At 42.9% G+C, this 15428-nt stretch overlaps 2 pseudogenes across 2 annotated transcripts in view; both read left to right on the plus strand.

Moving 5' to 3' along the window:
- The window catches only part of LOC147579274 (cationic amino acid transporter 3 pseudogene), a 41777-nt pseudogene that overhangs the window by 7601 nt on the left and 18748 nt on the right, over positions 1–15428 (plus strand). The window lies entirely within an intron of this gene.
- LOC147579275 (cationic amino acid transporter 3 pseudogene) overlaps positions 1–15428 on the plus strand; it is an 83199-nt pseudogene that overhangs the window by 7588 nt on the left and 60183 nt on the right. The window contains exon 3 of the transcript XR_015253743.1: positions 748–799. The product of XR_015253743.1 is annotated as a cationic amino acid transporter 3 pseudogene (transcript). The remainder of the gene's footprint in view (positions 1–747; positions 800–15428) is intronic.

The raw sequence follows: 15428 nt of genomic DNA on the forward strand, positions 1-15428 counted from the left end.
ATGTCTGACACATTTCCCAAGGATTCCTTTTGAATATCTACAGAGAAGAGTTTTCAGTTTTGACTTCATCTTTCTGTCTTTAAAAACCTCTGACAACATTTCCTAAAATTCTGTCAATACCAAAGCCTGAGGAGTGAGGAGAGTGGGGGCTGCATGACTCTCTTTTCTCTGTTCTCCCCTACTGATTTCTGGGGCATTGCTGTGAATTGTTCATTCAAAGCCTTGTTCCTCTTGAGGAGGGGCCATCTGAACAGCAGCAGGGGAGGAGGGGAAAAGAGGAACCACAGGTGGTGTTTGCTCAATAAGAAAATATATTTTGCATGTTCATAGTGTGAGTGAGTTAAAAATAACTCCATGTGAAAAATTAATAGGAAGTTACAAGTGAGTGTTTTCCAAACGTTTATTTATTTTTGGGACAGAGAGAGACAGAGCATGAACAGGGGAGGGGCAGAGAGAGAGGGAGACACAGAATCGGAAACAGGCTCTAGGCTCTGAGCCATCAGCCCAGAGCCTGACGCGGGGCTCGAACTCACAGACCGCGAGATCGTGACCTGGCTGAAGTCGGACGCTTAACCAACTGCGCCACCCAGGCGCCCCACAAGTGAGTGTTTTCATACTAGCACACAGAGTAAACCAGATTCTCCAGGTCTCTAGAAGCTGACATCACAGAGGGTACAGGGTATTTATAAAGCATGGTGTGGCCAGTAAAGACAGTGTCCACATAAATGAGCTCACCTTCTCTCCTAGAACGCAGAGAGGAAGGACACAGAAGGACTTGTTTTGGTTGTGAGCTACTGAGGTAGGTGACATTTCTTTCCTGTCTACCTATAACACTCTCATAACTGTAAGCATAACTGTAGTGAGTTTTTTCTGGTTGCTTTGGGTGAGGTTCGTTGACTGTCAGATTTCACAAAACAGCATTTTTGGCTCTGCTCCCTTCTTAGTAATGGACTTTTGGTTGGCTTCTGTTCCCATTTCTCTAGGGTTTCCTTACCAGCCAGCCTGTTCCTATGGTTTTTTTTGCATGGTATGAAGGACTGCTCCTTTCTTCCTCTTCCTCTTTTCACAGCACCCCTGTGAGCCTATATGGCTAAAGGGAAGGGTTGCACTGTTTATTCCTTGACATCAATACAGTTAAACAGATAAGGCAGAAAGAGGAGAGAGAGGGCCAAACTGACACCAGACATTTGACAGTTGATTTTATTGCTAAAGGTCTTTAAGAATGGGAGACAAATATTTGTGTTTTAAACTTAAATGATATTTAAAAAAAATTTTTTTAACGTTTATTTATTTTTGAGACAAAGAGAGACAGAGCATGAGCGGGGGAGGGTCAGAGACAGAGAGGGAGACACAGAATCTGAAACAGGCTCCGGGCTCTGAGCTGTCAGCACAGAGCCTGACGTGGGGCTCGAACTCAAGGACCGCTCATGACCTGAGCCGAAGTCAGCCGCCTAACCGACTGAGCCACCCAGGCGCCCCTAAACTCAAATGATATTTTAAAAACGATTCTGCATTTACAATGAGGCCCTCTGGTCTGTCCATGTGTCATGGCTCATGTCATGCAAGCACCATGCAAACATCCCACGTGTGAACTACTGTACAGTACATTCATGCCCTGTTGTGAGCTACAGCCCAATTAGTACATGAAGCTATATGAGTTAGATGAATGTAAAGGGATTGTGTCACATGGTGCACAAGGAGAATGTTGGGAGGTATTTGGCATTGTTTCTGCGGCAATCGGGGTTGATTTTTCTATGATGACTTTTGGTGTCAGTTTCTGAGATATTTGGGTGGTGTGAGGTGACATGGGACTTCTAAGCTTTGGTTGGCTTGTTGAACACCATTGTTCAATAAATATTTATCGTTTGGGCACTTTGGAGGGATAGCACATACCTGATGAAATACAAAGCAGGAGATTTGAAGCCCGTGCAACAGAACTTGGCAGCCCAAAGACAACTTGGTTTAATTCAGCCTCTGACCCAGATGTGAGACTCTGCTTCCAGGCTTGCTAAGGCTCTCTGATCCTGAATCTGATCCTGTATCCTCTTCAATTCCAGCTACAATGCTGCATCAGGCACGTGGCAGATTTGGTCAAAAGTTGGTATGCAGACATACCCTGCAGCAAGATGTGGCTGAGCCTGCCCCTCTCAGAAGACTGAGCATTCTGGATTTAGTGGCCCTGGGTGTGGGCTGCACAGTAGGTGCAAGTGTGTATGTCCTGGCTGGTGAGGTGGCCAGAAATTAAGCAGGACCATCCATTGTGATCTGCTTTTTGATGGCCAGTCTATATTCTTTGCTGGCTGTGCTGTGCTATGCTGAGATAATGGCCCAGATTCCCCATTCTGTCTCTGCATATCTCTACAGCTATATCACTATTGTCACTATAGGTCAACTCTGGGCTATCATCACTGGCTGCACTGTCATCTTTTCCCTTGTTTCTGATACAGCAATTTATGTTGACATATTTATCTTAGCTTTTGAGCACCTGCATGTGACCTGCATGAAATTATCTTACCGTATGTTTACCATTTCCTTAGAGAAAAATATCTAGACTTCATTGTTATGTGCCTTGTGTGGCCTCTCATGATTTTGTGGCATAATCACTTTTCTTCACTTATCAAGGTGCTCACTTTGGTTCTCAGTTTTGTCATCATCTATGGCTTTATTAAGGGGGACCTGCACAACTGGAGGCTCACAGGAGAGGACTACGTAATGGCTGGACTCAATGACACCTCTAGCTTGGACCCCCTGGGCCCTAGAAGGTTTTTGCCTTTTGGCTTTGAGGGGATTCTCTGGGGAGCAGCTACTTGTTTCTATGCATTTATAGGTTTTGACAAAATTGTTACCAGAGTTGAAAAAGCCCAGAATCCCCAATGTTCCATCCCCCATTGTGATTTCACTGTTCATCTGCTTTGTGCGGTATTAAAAAAAAATTTTTTTTAGTGTTTATTTATTTTTGAGAGAGAAAGAGTGTGAGTGGGAGAGGAGCAGAGAGAGGGAGACACAGAATCCAAAGCAGGCTCCAGGCTCCGAGCTGTCAGCACAGACCCCCGATGCGGGGCTCGAACTCACGAACCATGAGATCATGACCTGAGCTGAAGTCGGACGCTTACCAACTGAGCCACCCCAGCACCCCTTTGTGCCATATTTTGGTGTCTCTTTAACACTTAAGGTTATGTTCTCTTATTACCAGCTTCACCCTGTGAGCACCTTGCCTGAGGTAGTTCTCCTTATTGTCTGGGCCCTAGCCTACTATGTTGCAAATTTTGGATTTTTCTGTATTCTTTCTGAAAGGATCTTTCGCTTTATGTACCCATATGTCAGCTATCATACAAGATGGAACTGTATGGCCTCCTGTTCCCTGTCCTTGGCATGATATGTACCAGCACAAACTTCTGCATCATGGCCAAGGTGATTTTTGTCATTATTGCAACAATGATGGCCTTTTTTTAAATTTTAATTTTGTTTTTTTTTAATTTACGTCCAAAATAGTTAGCATATAGTGCAACAATAATTTCAGTAGATTGCTTAATGCCCCTTACCCATTTAGCCCATCCCCCCTCCCACAACCCCTCCCGTAACCCTCTGTTTACTCTCCATATTCAAGAGTCTCTTATGTTTTGTCCCCCCTCCCCGTTTTTGTATTATTTTTGCTCCCTTCCCTTATGTTCAACTGTCCTCTGTCTTAAAGTCCTCATATGAGTGAAGTCATATGATATGTGTCTTTCTCTGACTAATTTTGCTTAGCATAATACCCTCTAGTTCCATCCACGTAGTTCCAAATGCCAAGATTTAATTCTTTTTGATTGTTGAGTAATACTCCATTGTATATATATACCACCTCTTCTTTATCCATTCATCCATCGATGGACATTTGGGCTCTTTCCATACTTTGGCTATTATTGATAGTGCTTCTATACACATGGGGGTGCATGTGTTCCTTAAAAACAGCACACCTGTATCCCTTGGATAAATGTCTAGTAGTGCAATTGCTGGGTTGTGGGGTAGTACTATTTTTAATTTTTGAGGAACCTCAATACTATTTTCCGGAGTGGCTACACCAGTTTGCATTCCCACCAGCATCGCAAAAGTGATCCTCTTTCTCCACATCCTTGCCAACATCTGTTGTTGCCTGAGTTGCTAATGTTAGCCATTCTGACAGGTGTAAGGTGGTATCTCATTGTGGTTTTTGACTTGTATTTCCCTGATGATGAGTGATGTTGAGCATTTTCTCATGTGTCAGTTGGCCATCTGGGTGCCTTCTTTGGAGAAGTGTCTATTCATGTCTTTTGCCCATGTCTTCACTGGATTATTTGTTTTTTTGGGTATTGAGTTGGATAAGTTCTTTGTAGATTTTGGATACTAACCCTTTATCTGATATGTCATTTGCAAATATCTTCTCCCATTCTGTTGGTTGCCTTTTAGTTTTGCTGATTGTTTCCTTCGCTGTGCAGAAGCTCTTTATTTTGAAGAGGTCCCATTAGTTCATTTTTGCTTTTGTTTCCCTTGCCTCCAGAGGTGTGTTGAATGAGAAGTTGCTGTGGGCAAGATCAAAGAGGTTTTTGCCTGCTTTATCCTTGAGGATTTTGATGGCTTCCTGTCTTACATCGAGGTCTTTCATCCATTTTGATTTTATATTTGTGTATGGTGTAATAAAGTGGTCCACGTTCATTTTTATGCATGTTGCTGTACAGTTTTCTCAGTACCACTTGCTGAAGAGACTGTCTTATTCCATTGGATATTCTTTCCTGCTTTGTCAAAGATTAGTTACCCATATGTTTGTGGGTCCATTTCTGGGTTCTCTATTCTGTTCCATTGATCTGAGTGTCTGTTCTTGTACCAGTACCATACTGTCTTGGTGATTACAGCTTTATAGTATAGCTTGAAGTCTGGGGTTGTGATGCCTCCTGCTTTGGTTTTCTTTTTCAAGATCGCTTTGACTATTTGTGGTCTTTTCTGATTCCATACAAATTTTAGGATTATTTGTTCTAGCTATGTGAAGAATGCTGGTGTTATTTTGATAGGGATTGAATTGAATATGTAGATTTCTTTGGGTAGTATCAACATTTTAACAGTATTTGTTCTTCCTGTCCAGGAGCATGGAATCTTTTCCCATGTTTTTTTGTGTCTTCTTCAATTTCTTTCATAAGCTTTCTATAGTTTCCAGTGCATAAATTTTTCACCTCTTTGGTTAGATTTATTCCTAGGTATTTTATGGGTTTTTGGTGCAACTGTAAATGGGATCGATTCCTTGATTTCTCTTTCTGTTGCTTCATTGTTGGTATATAGGAATGCAACCAATTTCTGTGCATTTATTTTATATCCTGAAACTTTGTGGAATTAATCAATCAGTTTTAACAGTTTTTTGGTGGAATCTTTTGGGTTTTCCATACAGAGTATCATGTCATCTGCGACGAGTGAGTTTGACCTCCTGGCCGATTTGGATGCCTTTTATTTCTTTGTGTTGTCTGATTGCAGAGGCTAAAGCGTCCAATACTATGTTGAGTAACAGTGGCAAAAGTGGATATCCCTGTCTTGTCCCTGACCTTAGGGGAGGATGATATTAGCATTGGGTTGTTCATATATGGCTGTTATGATCTCGAGGTATGCTCCTTCTATCCCTACTTTCTTGAGGGTTTTTTATCAAGAAAGGATGCTGTATTTTGTCACAGGCTTTCTTTGCATCTACTGAGAGGATCATAAGGTTCTTTTCTTTTGTTGATGTGATGAATCACATTGATTGTTTTGCAGATATTGAACCAGCCCTACATCCCAGGTATAAATCCCACTTGATCGTGGTGAATCCTTTTTTTAATGTATTGTTGGATCTGGTTGTCTAATATCTTGTTGAAGATTTTTGAATCCATGTTCATCAGGGAAATTTGTCTATAGATCTCCTTTTTAGTGGGGTCTCTGTCTGATTTTGGAATCAAGGTAATGCTGGCTTCATAGAAAGAGTTTGGAAGTTTTCCTTCCATTCCTATTTTTTGGAACAGCTTCAAGAGAAGAGGTGTTAACTCTTCCTTAAATGTTTTGGAGAATTGCCCTGGAAAGCCATCTGGTCCTGGACGCTTGTTTTGGGGGACATTTTTGATTACTAATTCGGTTTCTTTATTGGTTATGGGCCTGTTCAAATTTTCTATTTCTTCCTGTTTCAGTTTTGGTAGTGTATATGTTTCTAGGATTGTCCATTTCTTCCAGATTGCCCATTTTATTGGTGTGTAATTGCTCATTATATTCTCTTATTATTTGTATTTCTTTGTTGGTTGTGATCTCTCCTCTTTCATTCTCAATTTTATTTATTCCTTTCCTTTTTCTTTTTGATCAAACTGGCTAGTGGTTTATGAATTTTGTTAATTCTTTCAAAGAACCAGCTTCTTTCTGGTTTCATTGATCTGTTCTCCGTTTGTTTGTTTGTTTGTTTGTTTGTTTGTTTGTTTGTTTGTTTTGGTTTTAATAGCATTGATTTCTGCTCTAATCTTTATTATTTACTGTCTTCCTCTGACTTTGGGTTTTATTTGCTGTCCTTTTTCCTGCTCCTTAAGGCGTAATGTTAGGTTGTGTATCTGAGATCTTTCTTCCTTCTTTAGGAAGTCCTGGATTGCTATATATTTTCCTCTTATGACTGCCTTTGCTATGTCTCAGAGGTTTTGGGTTGTGGCGTTATCATTTTCATTGACTTCCATATATTTTTTAATTTCCTCTTTAACTGCTTGGTTAGTCCATTCATTCTTTAGTAGGATATTCTTCAGTCTCCAAGTATTTGTTGCCTTTCCAAATTTTTCTTGTGGTTGATTTTGAGTTTCATAGCGTTGTGATCTGAAAATATGCATGGTATGACCTTGATCTTTTTGTACTTACTTATGGCTGATTTGTGTCCCAGTATGTGGTCTATTCTGGAGAATGTTCCATGTGCACTGGAGAAGAATGTATTTTCTGCTGCTTTAGGCTGAAATGTTCTGAATATATCTGTTATGTCCATCTCGTCCAGTGTGTCATTCAAAGTCATTGTTTCCTTGTTGATTTTTTGATTAGATGATCTGTCCATTGCTGTGAGTGGGGTGTTGAAGTCTCTTACTATTATGGTATTACTATCGATGAGTTTCTTTATGTTTGTGATTAATTGATTTATATATTTGAGTGCTCTGACATTTGGCGCATAAATGTTTTGCATTGTTAGGTGTTCTTGGTGGATAGACCCCTTGATTATGATATAATGCCCTTCTTCATCTCTTGATACAGTGTTTATTTTAAAGTTTAGATTGTCTGATATAAGTATGGCTACTCCGGGTTTCTTTTGTTGACCATTAAGCATGAGAGATGGTTCTTCATCCCCTTACTTTCAATCTGTAGATGTCTTTAGGTCTAAGGTGGGTCTCTTGTAAACAGCATATTGATGGATTTTGTTTTCTTATCCATTCTGTTATCCTATGTCTTTTTATTGGAGCATTGAATCCATTCACGTTTAGAGTGAGTACCGAAAGATATGAATTTATTGCCATTATGTTGTTTGTAGAGTTGGAGTTTCTGGTGGTGTTCTCTTGTCCTTTCCAGTCTTTGTTGCTTTTGGTATTTTTTTTTTTCATCTTTTGTCCCCTCAGAGAATCCCCTTAAAATTTCTTTCAGGGATGGTTTAGTGGTCACAAACTCCTTTAATTTTTGTTTGGGAAACTTTTTATCTCTCCTTCTATTTTGAATGACAGCCTTGCTGGATAAAGAATTCTCGGCTGCATATTTTTCTGATTGAGCACATTGAATATATCCTGCCACTCCTTTCTGGCCTGCCAAGTTTCTGTGGATAGGTCTGCTGAAAACCTGGTCTGTCTTCCCTTGTATGTTAGGGACTTTTTTCCCTTGCTGGTTTCATGATTCTCTCCTTGCCTGAGCATTTTGTGAATTTGACTATGATAGGCCTTGTTGATGGTCCGTTTTTGTTGAGTCTAACAGGGGTCCTCTGTGCTTCCTGGATTTTGATGTCTGTGCCTTTCCCCAGGTTAGGAAAGTTTTCTGCTATGATTTGGTCCCATAACCCTTCTGCCCCTATTTCTGTCTCTTCCTCTTCTGGGACCCCTATGATTCTGATGTTGTTCCTTTTCAATAAGTCACTGATTTCTCTAATTCTTAAATCGTGCTCTTTTGCCTTAATCTCCCTCTTTTTTTCTGCTTCATTGTTCTCTATAAATTTGTCCTCTATATCACTGATTCTCTGTTCTGCCTCATCCATCCTTGCCGCCACTGCATCCAGCCATTATTGCACTTCAGGTATAGCGTTTTTTAATTTCATTCTGACTATTTTTTACTTCTTTTATCTCCGCAGAAAGGGATTCTAAACTATTTTTGACTGTAGCTAGTATTGTTGTTGTGATTCTAAATTCTGGTTCAGACATCTTGCTTGTATCTTTGTTGGTTAAATCCCTGGCTGTCATTTCTTCATGCTCTTTCTCTTGGGGTGAATTCCTTCATTTTGTCATTTTGAGGTTAGAAAAGGAATTAATGAGGTAGAAAAATTAAAATTAAATTTAAAAAATTAAAATTAAAAAAATAATAAAATTAAAAAATTAACCCCTCCCCCCACAGACAAAAATCAAATAAATGATGTTAGATCTTAGGTGTGCTTTGGTCTGGGTGTTGAAAGGGTTTTGAAAGATTAGAGAAAAAAAGGGGGGGATGAGAATCATTTGAAAATTTGAAAAAATAAACACTTTGAATTAGATTATAATGAGATGATGGAGGTAAAATAGAATTTGAAAAAAATTACACAAAAGTAAAAAATACAGTCAAAAAAATTAAATAAATATATTTTTAATAAAAATTAGAAATAAAAATAAATTTTTTCTCTTTCTGTATTCAATAAAAAGAAAAGAAATGAAAAATAAAAAAAGAAAAAGAGAAAAGGAAATAGTCTGAAAATTTGAAAAAGTGAATACACTGAAATAGAATAAAATAAAATGATGGATGTAAAATAGAATTTGAAAAAAATTACACAAAATTAAAAAATATAGTAAAAAATTAAAAATATTTTTAATAAAAACTGAAAATAAAAATGAATTGTTTCTCTTTCTGTATTCAAGAAAAAGAAAAGAAGTGAAAAAGAGGAAAAAGAAAGGAAGAAAATTCAATAGATGGACTTTCTAACAGATCAAAATAGTACTGAAATTACTTCATTTTCCCCTAGCAGTCAGACTATGAAGCACTTTATAGTCCATAAACTAAGGAGGTGGTGATACTTGTGTTCTTGAAGAGCGAGGTTGACCCAGTTGTGCAGGGCTCAGTGTAACGTCTCCGATCTCCACTAGATGGCGCTTTTAGCCTACTGGGGTGGGGTGTTGTGACTCTCGTAGGTGCATAGGCGCATGCACAGTAACGGTGAAAATGGCGTCACCCAGCTACACAGTCTCTAGTATCAGAACTCTGTTTTCCCCGATCAGCAATCAGGCACCTGTCCTCTGTCTTCAGCTTTCGTCCACTCCCTGCCTTTTCACTGCCCATGACCAGGCCCTAGGCAGTACCTCTTTCCCAGGTTTTGTCTCAGATGTGGCTGTTTTCCCCAGCCCCTTAATTCTGAAGGACTGCGGCTTTGACCCGTTCTGCCCCTCTGTGGGAGGTTCTCACTGAGCAATAGCTGAATGTCAGCAGCACCCAGGAACACTTGCTGGACCCTGCTGCTGCTGGTGCCCCAAGACCTCAGCCAGGTGTCAGCCTGCCCCAGAAAAAGTTAATGAGGTAGTGTAGCAGTAGCATTTCAGGGATTATGGAAAATCACAGCACACATCTGGCACCAGGCTTCACCCTTAATGACCTTTTTCCAGCACCAGCGAATGTGGCCATTCTCTGGGATCTGCTGGGACCGGGTGGCTTCAATAGTCTCTACCAAATATCCTTCCAGCAGTGGAACCGGTTTTCCCTGTGTGGCCCAAGAACCTCCTAGACCTCACTCTGCTCCTAGGGATTTGCCCTTCCCACCAGAGTACCGCCAGGTATTGAGCTGTGGAATTGCAGCCTTTGTGCTCCTCTTGTTTACCATCTTAATGGAATTTAAACCCTCTCCTTTCTCCTTTCTCCCTTTTTAGTTTAGCCCCTGTGGCTGTTTCCAATTTTCTACTTTCTCTCCAGCTGCTTTTGGGGAGGGGTGCTTTTCCCGTATTCTCCCCCGACCCCAGTCTTTGTCCTCTCTCCACCCGCAAAAGCAGTTCCCTACCTTCAGCGGCTTCTCGCTCCCCAAATTCCCCTCCCTGTGGCGCACACCTGCTGAATTCTGTGGTTCAGGTTGTGCAGATTGTTGTGTTAATCCTCCAATCAGTTTTCTAGGTGTGCAGCATGATTTAGTGTTGGTGTGGCTGTATTTCATGGACATGAAACACACCAAAAATTTTCATGCTGTTCTGCCATCTTGGCTCTTCATGATTTTTTAATGGTCTCTTGAGGCCAGAAGCCAAGCCAGATGCCTGCCATCAGATTTTCCTGTGATACTTGTATATTTGGGTGAATTTCTCTCCTGAAGATTCCCCAAATATCCTGAGGTGTCCTGCACATGCCAGCAAGTGATATGGTTTAATCACCTGGTAAGAATGCTGTGAACTCTGTAAGCAAGTTATCAGGCCAACATGTCCAAGAGGCTTTATTGGCTCCATAAAGTTAACCTTAGTCCTTAGAGATGTCTAGTGATATCTGAGTCTATGCATGACTCTCTCAAACATTACATTCTACTCAAAGCCTTGGTGAAGTAACCAATGTTTCCACTGGTGTCCTGTTACAAGGAGAACATCTTTTTAATGAACTTATACAAATAATGCACTTGCCTTGAAACAAAGAATACTCACAAAGAGTTTCAGTGACCAATGCTTTAGTGTTCTATCTTATTTTAAAAAGACTTAGATATCCAATGAAATCAACCCAGTGTTGCATTTCATGTAGCAGAACTTTAAAAATTTCAAATTACTAAAGATTTTAAAAGATATAAACCTTTCTATTTCTTCACCCAACTTATTCCTAACAATTATTCATGAAAACTTTATGAGACAGACATAATTAATCATCATTTAAGTCACCTTTTTGCTGACCAATGGCAACTGAAAGAACATGAGCTCCTTTGACCTTTACTAAAACTTGCTGGAATAAAAGTTTTATATTTAATGCTGATATCTCTAAAGATGTGTCTTAACTTTTAATGAAACCAACAAATTTCAATTTACATTGGGGTGGTTTTTGCTCCGTGATAGTGAGGGTAGGAGGAGCAGGAGCCTATGGCACTCCAGGCAGGGAGGATAGCATAGGAGCCCATTATGTAAGTCTTGCAGATGCTGGGGCAGAAACAGGAGGAAAAGGAGCAGGTAGGGGTGCAAGGGAGTCTTAAGAAAGGCCAGGGTCAGATCTATAGTTTGGACTAACATTCCTTGTTTGTCTTGGTCTTGTGTCCCCCTCCTGCAAAAAATAAAAAATAAAAATAAAAAAAAGTGCCTCTGCACCATTTATTTAAAATATTTCCTGATGGATGGATGAAGTACTTTCTTTGGGAATGGGAGTATTCCTGTTTTCTTCTTGGACAAAAGTTGAGAAGCAAAACGGAAATAAAAGTATGACTCCATGAAACCCAGAGTACCTCTTCTGACATTCCTTTTCCCTAAAAGTTGGGGCATGATGGACTGAACCAAATGGATTCCTGGTTTCTTGTTCCTCCCTGAAAGTCAGAGTTCCACTGACTGACCAACGGTCTCCATAGACAAGCTAAAAGCCAAACCCAAACCCCCTATTTAGAGAGAACACAATGGGGGGAAGAGATCCAAGAGACCCATTTCATGGTCATCTTTCTTCTGAACCTAACATACATGACAAGGTGCTGGCACAATAAAAATTATCACTTTCTTAGTCATAGATCCCTGCCTATATTCCTTCCACATATTCCAATTTCGGTCCAGTGGGCTAACTGCTGGATAGAGATGGAACTTCGCATTCTACACAAATTTAAACCACCACCTCCCCATACCAAAACAGATCTGTTACAACTTCCAAATAAATTGAACACTAGTCACATCCCTTTTAGTTCTTGGGAAAGCTGAGGCTTTCTAATGGGAAAAGTATGGACAGGAAAAAAACAGCACACAGTGGTTTACATCTGAGAAACTTGTGTAGGTGAGCACTCTGAGGGACTTATCTGGTCCTGAAGCTCCTCAGCTTCCCCAAATGCTCCTTTCCTTCCACTCCAACCAAAAAGCAAAATTGGCAGTCAGCTTCAGTGAGGAATCATCAGGGAGTTTCTCTTAGGCAAAAAGAATCTGGGAAGCTAGAGGGACAGATGCCTCAGATTCCCTCCCCAAGAGCAACTAGCCTGGAGCAGCTAACCTCCTGCTGTAGTCCCAAGTTACCTGCCCAGGAGACTAGGAAAGAAGCCCTGTCATGGTACAGACCAACTTCTCCAACTTTGGCATACAGGGGAACTGGATGGATGCCACAGAGACGTTGGCTCCCAGCTGGTTCGCCAAATTTTGTTACTTTAACCCAGTGCAGCTGCCCACCACTCCAAACGCTAATACTCAAGAGAACAGTTTATTTTTAATTGTTATTTATTTTAGAGAGGGGGGGGCAGAGTGCTAGTGGGGGAGGGGCAGAGAGAGAGGAAGACACAGAATCTGAAGCAGGCTCTGGGCTCTGAGCTGTCTACACAGAGCCTGAATTGGGGCTCGAACTCACCAACCATGAGACCATGATGAGCTGAAGTCAGATGCTTAACTGCTTGAGCCACCCCAGTGCCCCTCAGGAGAAAAGCTTTGACTGGAAAGGATTATGAGCTTTATTCAGGAGGCTGGCTCATGGGGAGAGCAGACTCTTGTCCAAATGACAGATCTGAGGTTTTCACCTGGCCCAGGAGTTTAAAGGTGCTTAAGGCTGTTCCTCAGTTAAGGGAGTACAGTGGTCTGTAACATTTCTTGAACTTGTAGATACGCTGGTACCAGCTACAAATTTTATCTCAGTGCAGGTGGGTGTGGTTGCTTGATGAGGGGTAAAGGGTTGTGCAAGAGACTCTGGTTTCTGTTTCATGATATGCAGAAGGGCTCTGTTCTTTTCTCGGGAAGAATACATGATCTATATTAGGAATACAAGGAAAGATTAGTTAATCATTCATGCAGGCTAAGGGTGCTGACAAATGCTTCAGGAATACTAGTTGACAGGAGAGGTCCAGGCTGCTTCTAGATGTCACTGAAGATTCTGCCAGAATAGGGGCATTCGGCCTGGTGTGCTAGGCGAAAGCTCAGAGATCTGGGTGCCCTGGCTGAAGAGAGGGTGTGCGTGGCTGGTGGCGTGGGGGTACAGTGGCCTGAGCTCTTGGGCATGAGTGTGCTGGTGTCCTGAATTGGGCTGGGTGGAGGTGGATGAAGGGGAAGACATCCCCCACTGATTAGGGAAGACCCAAGGCTCAAGTCCTATATTAAAGCATATTCTTTCCAGGTGGCCCAGAGGGGAAGGGAAGAGAATGGGGATCAGACACTTCAGACCAGTCCAGCCTCATTCCTTCCCCTCTACCCTCACTCACCTCCCCAAACCCAGCTTATTGATGGGCCATGTCACACTTATTACACACCTGCTGTATGCACCAAGCTCCAAAGAGTTATTGGGCCATTCTCACCCCAGGAACCACTGTCTTTCCCTTGCAGCCCAGGAAGATCCTCAGAGCCCATAGCTGCTGCTTTGATCTCAAGAGCCCCGAAGCCTCTTTGGAAACCTGGGATCTGGAACCTAGATATTTGGGACATACCATGGAGACCCTAAAGGCATGGGGGAAGGGAAGGTTGGGAGAGAGCCCCACAATTCCCTGGGGACAGAATGATGACTTAGAGCAGCAAGAAAGATTCAAGTGAGAGGAGAGATGAACTTCTCTTGAGCAGACAGAAGGGCTTGTTTTCTGAAGCAGAAATCCTGGGCCTGATACAGGGAGAGGGCAAGAAGAAAAGGAACCCATACAGGGAGATCCTCTCCCCATAAGTGTTGGGGTTTAGCAATGTGTGGTGGCGGAAGGGGAGTCCACATGCAACAAACAGGCAGGAAACAAGGGAGACTCTGGGGGATTCCTTGGTTTCCATGTGGAGGCGCGAGTCCCCTCCTGTGCATACAAAGTAATTGCAAAATTACGTGCCCTCTGATGGGCTCTCAGACATCACTGATCTTGGGAGGAGAAAAGAGGCAGAGACTGCGCAGGTTACTTTTTTCTTCTGTAAACCTGCTCTAGCAGCTGAGGGGGAGTCTCCCTCCAGTGTAAGTGGAGGCACAGGTGGTGGGACGACCTGATGGGAACAGTCACCATTTCCTCTGTCCTCTCTGAAGATGGAGTGGCTTTGTGGTGACCGGGTAATTAGGCTGTCCAGAGTTCCCAGGTAGGCCAACGGTCCTGGGGCAGGGCCAGGCTGTGGGCCAACCCCGCCCTGCTGAGGCCATTGAGGAGGGGACAGGGATCGCGATGGTGGGCGGGGCTTCCTCCTGTTGGGACTGAGTTACGTAGGAGGTTTTCCTTGGTCACTCCATTCCTCTGGGCACTCCAGCCCAGCACTTTGCTGACGAGGAGATGTCTCCTCCGCTTCCTTTGACACCTGATCAGGTCTGTACCCAGGAAGAGAGGGGGGATGGCAGGCAGAGGGTATGAAGAGAGAGAAGGGGCAAATGTCCATCGTTTCACTGGGCTCTGAGCCCTGCTCTACTCCCTAGATTCTGAAGGGTGGGGAAGTTGTGAAGGCAGGTGCAGAAATGACTTGGAATGGGGCAAAAACGGTAGGATGCAGCAGGGTGGAGAGATGGAGGTAATGGGAGAGTGGAGCCCACTGGGAGGTGGTGTTGTGTGGGGAGGTGAACCAGGAGGGGAGGGAGGCAGGCTGGTTGGGGTGGAAAGTGGTCAAGATGGGAGAGGACAGGGTGGGAGGTGGGCAGTGGAGGGGGTCAGAGGGATGGGTATGGGCAGGGCAGGGAGGTGGAGGAACCAGGATGGGGCAATGCTAGATGGAAAGTCAGAGATGGTCAGGGTGGTGGGTTGTCTGGAAGGAGGACTTGAGGATCCCACTGGGAGGAGGGGAAGACAGCACTTCAGAAGCAGTCAGAGCCTGGGAGGAGTGTAGGGAGTACAGGTTGTGGCAGGGAAAGCAGGGTGTTTGTGGGTCCTTGGAGGGTCCTAGGAAAGTGAGGATAACACAACCAGAGCCACTTCCCACTCAGGCTGAGGACTGACTCTAGAGGGGAGCTTAGGAGGCCACCTGAACAGCAGGGATAGGGGTGCAGTACCTGCTCCCCTTAGCCCAAGACACCTGAGTGTGGGCTGGGCTGGGCTGCTTCTCAACTCTGAGGGCAGAATATAATGGGGTTCCTCTGGAACAGTTTTTTAGTATTCATGTAGTGACACAATCTCACCCACATCTGCTTATCACCCCAAGTCCTGCCATATAACTGTC

Source organism: Puma concolor, chromosome B4, assembly GCF_028749965.1.
Source record: "Puma concolor isolate L17-30 chromosome B4, mPumCon1.1.hap2, whole genome shotgun sequence".
NCBI lineage: Eukaryota > Metazoa > Chordata > Mammalia > Carnivora > Felidae > Puma > Puma concolor.